The sequence below is a fragment of the Sturnira hondurensis genome, unplaced genomic scaffold (assembly GCF_014824575.4).
Source record: "Sturnira hondurensis isolate 20B ecotype Veracruz unplaced genomic scaffold, ASM1482457v3 Scaffold0006849, whole genome shotgun sequence".
NCBI lineage: Eukaryota > Metazoa > Chordata > Mammalia > Chiroptera > Phyllostomidae > Sturnira > Sturnira hondurensis.
This window is the reverse complement of record NW_028079480.1, coordinates 2,401,846-2,405,914: the sequence shown is the minus strand read 5'-3', so window position 1 is coordinate 2,405,914 and position 4,069 is coordinate 2,401,846. Positions and strand designations below refer to the sequence as shown.

Genomic DNA, 4,069 nt, shown 5'->3' with positions numbered 1-4,069 from the left:
AAAAGTCATTAGGCGCTACACTTAAGAAAAGAAAGAGAAAGGAAGTCTTCCTACTTAGATGGTTGACAAGCATATTCCAAGGAGAAGGAGTAATGAGAGGTGGGAAGTTATGGGCTTGTACAGAGAGTAACAGCAAACCAGTTTGTTGAGAGAAGAGGAACAAGCAGCAAAGGAAAATGGAAAGATCTCTAAGTCTACTAGAGGAGGCTGAGGCAAGAAAACCCAACCATAATGTTATCATATAAACAAGAAAATGCACAGGGGAGGGGACCTAACTCCCAGCTCAGCCTGGCTGGAGGTGGGTGGGGAGGCTTTAGGAAGCTTCAAAAAAAATCCAGACACAAGTCAAGAATCTGACTCACCATTTGTTTTCGCCTGTACGAATCCCCAGGAAATGACTGTGAAGTTTCCTAATAATGGAAGTCCAAACGTCTAGAAACTGGATTCTAAGATCCATCAAGTAGCAAACAAAAGGTTTGGGAAGCAGCATAAAGCTGTTTGGCTCAGGAGAAAAGGAACTGTACAGGATAGTGGAGTGTTGTGTCCTAAAACTGTTATCCACTGGTCCTTCGGAATTGAAGCTATCGAAATGCAAAGGGTTGGCATCAGGCTTGAATCTCTCAGAATTTAAACTCTTACCAAAATTTGTATACTTTTTTTTTTAATTGATTGATTTTTAGAGAGAAGGAGAGAGAGAAACATCAATTTCTTTTTCCACTTATTGATGTATTCATTGGTTGATTCTTGTATGTGCCCTGACAAGGAACCCAAGCCGCAACAGTGGCTATCAGGAGAATGCTCTAACCAGCAGAGCCACCTGGCCAGAGCAGTATATTTTTCTTTAATGTGGGTTTCTTTATGTAGTGGGTCAACAGCTTTAAATGACTTATTTATAAAAACCTGTTTTTAAAAAGAGAGAGAGAAAACTCAAGATGAGAGCTTAGCTAGAAAGGAAGGCAGAAAAACAACTGTTTTCTTATATGAAAATAAAGAAAGAACAAAAAGGGGGAGGGGAAAATAGAGTACATGTCAAGGATAGTCATTTACATAATCAGAGCCCCTGAAGAAGAAAACAAAGCAATGGAACAGAACTAACATTTAACAGAACTAACAGAACTAACATTCAGTACATGTCCTTCCGCAGCACATGTACTAAAAACTGGAGTGATACAAAGGAGATTAGTGTGGCCCCTGCACAAGGATGACATACAAATTTGTGAAGAATTCCATATTTAAAAAAAAAAAGGAAACTAAGCCCTGGCTGGTGTGGCTTAGTTGGTTGGAGCCTCATCCTGTACCTAAAAGGTTGCAGGTTTGATTCCTGGTCAGGGTACTAAGTTGCAGGATCAGTTCTGGGTCTCAATGCATATGATCCCTGGTCCAGATGCGTACCGGAGGCAACCAATTAATATTTCTCTCTCACATCAAAGTTTCTCTCTCCCCCTCTCTCTCTCCCTCCTCCTCTCTCTAAAAATAAATACATAAACAAACAAACAAACAAATAAATAAATACCTTTAAAAAAGAAGTTAAAGGGAAACAAAGGAAAAATTTTAAAATGGGACTACATCAAATTAAAAAGCTTTTGCACCGCTAAAGAAACCATTCTCAAAATGAAAGGGGAGCCACTGTATGGGTGGACATATTGGCCAATGATACATTGAACAAGAGTTTAATATGCAAAATATATAAAGAACTTAATACAACTCAACACCAGGAAGACAGACAATCCAATTAAGAAATTGGCAAAGCACCTGACTAGACACTTCTCCAAGGAGGACATACAGAGGCCAGTAGGCTCAACATCAAGCATCCTATGAAAGGAGGCTCAACATCACTAGCCATCAGAGAATGCACATTAAACCCACAATGAGATAGCACCTCATATCTGTCAAAATGGCTATCATTAATAAATCAACAAACAAGTGCTGCCGAGAATGTGGAGAAAAGGGAACCCTAGTGCACTGTTGGTGGGAATGCAGGCTGCAGCCACTGTGGAAAACAGTATGGAGTTTCCTCAAAAAACTAAAGATGGAACTGCCTTTTGACCCAGCAATTCCACTGCTGGGAATATATCCAAAGAATCCCAAAACACCCATTCAGAAGAAATATATGCACCCCTATGTTCATAGCTATGCTATTTACAATAGCCAAGATTTGGAATAGCCTAAGTGCCCATCAGTAGATGAGTGGATAAAAAACTGTGGTACGTGTATACAGTGGAATACTAAGCAGCAGTGAAAAAGGAATTCTTACCTTTTGCAATGGCATTCATGAAACTGGAGACTATTACACTAACTGAAATAAGCCAGTAGATGAAAGACAAATAATATCTGATCTCACTGATAAGTGGACTCTAATGAACAAAACAAACTAACAAGCAAAATAGGATCAGAGGTATAGAAACATAGAACAGACTGACAGCCGTAAGAGGGAAGAGGTAAGGTGGGGACTGATTGAAAAAAGGTGAAGTGTTGATTCAAAGGACATATATGAATGACCCATGGACATGGACAATGGTGTGTGGGGATTGACAGTGGAATGGGGGCAGGCTGGGTGGAGGGGGGCCAAGGGGGGTGAAATTGGGACAACTGTAACAGTATGAACAATAGTATATTTAAATTAGAAAAGAAATAGTAAGTTCTGTGTGAGAGGGGCTTTTCAACTGGGGGCTTCATTGTAGAATAATCTGGAGGGGTTTTTTGGTGGGAAACTCTTCGTGTCAGTATCTTTCGGTCTTTCCTTAAAAAGGGGTAGTAAGGCAATTATTAAGAGTAGAGACTGAGGTCTGACTACTTGTGTTCCAATGCAGGGTCTACCACTCATTTGCTGATTTCCTAAGCACTCTGGGCCTTAGTTTCTCTATGTATAAAATGCAGATAATACTAGTGCCTACATCATAGAGTTAATGTGAGAATTAAATGAGTGAATGTATATAAGACAATATCTGGCACATAGTACTAAATAAACATTAGCTATTGTTGCTATAATTATTGTTCAGGCAAGACACTCCCAGTCTCCTGTGTCAAAAACATAATCCAGGCTGTCGCTATTCTATAGCAGGGAGGAAGGAAAGGGAATTAGCTGGATAAGAAAAGAGTTTTCGCCTGTTCTCTTTGCCCTTTTGGGGGGGTGGTTAAAACCTTTCCCCCCTTATTGTCTCTTGTCAGGATTGAGGGAGGAGCGTTAGCCAGTGGATGAATTCATCCCACCATCTTTTGAGAAAGATGTGCCAAGCAAAAAAGCAATGGAAAGCCTTAAAAACCAAGTGTGAAGTAGATCTGGTTACATAAAATTTTAGAACACATGGTAAAAAGCATCATAAAATCATAACATCATAAAAAATCTGAGATAAACAACCAAGTGTGAAAAGAATTTGCAACCAATGTAGTGTGGAAATGAACACCTGCCCAAATGAGAATTCAGAGCTTGCTGAGCAAGGGAGGTGCCACCATTGCTTGCTTTTGGCAGCAACTCAAAGACTGTCAGGGGTGGGAGAGCCTTGTAGTGGAAAAAGTAGGTTTCAGGTTTACTCTGGTTGGAGATCTGTGGCACTAAGAAGCTGGAGGTGGGCTAACTAGAAACAGAGCAGTTTATGTGATAAGTTTGGGGAGCATATTTGGCTTTTTCTGATGGGTTCTGAGTTGGAAACTGGGGAGAGGTAGCAAAGAAACAGAGAAATTGACAGTCCTTCGTCAAGTCCTGACCATTCAGGGCCAGTTGCTGCAGGGGTTGTGTGTGGGACAGAATTCTATCATCATACGTGGTCTGGCTATTGGCTGTTGCTATGTATTCGATCGCCTGATAGTGATGGTATATAATATGTGAAGCTTATACAAAAAGGATGAGAAAAACTTAGATGTACTGAACAGATTAGATAGTCCAAGAATACTATTTCTAGATTCGGAATTAGAAGAAGCTAATTAGGTAGGTTCAAATTATTTTTTTAATATATTTTATTGATTATACCATTACAGTTGTTCTATTCCCCCCCTTCATTCCCCTCCACCCACACACTCCCTCCCCGACCATTCTCCCCCACCTTAGTTTATAACCACATGTCTCAAGTTC

At 40.2% G+C, this 4,069-nt stretch overlaps 1 non-coding gene across 1 annotated transcript; it reads left to right on the top strand.

Moving 5' to 3' along the window:
- Positions 1-1,132: 1,132 nt before the first annotated feature.
- Positions 1,133-1,236, top strand: LOC118990323 (U6 spliceosomal RNA). The gene has a single exon (XR_005067198.1). It is a non-coding gene; the product is annotated as a U6 spliceosomal RNA (small nuclear RNA).
- Positions 1,237-4,069: the final 2,833 nt, after the last annotated feature.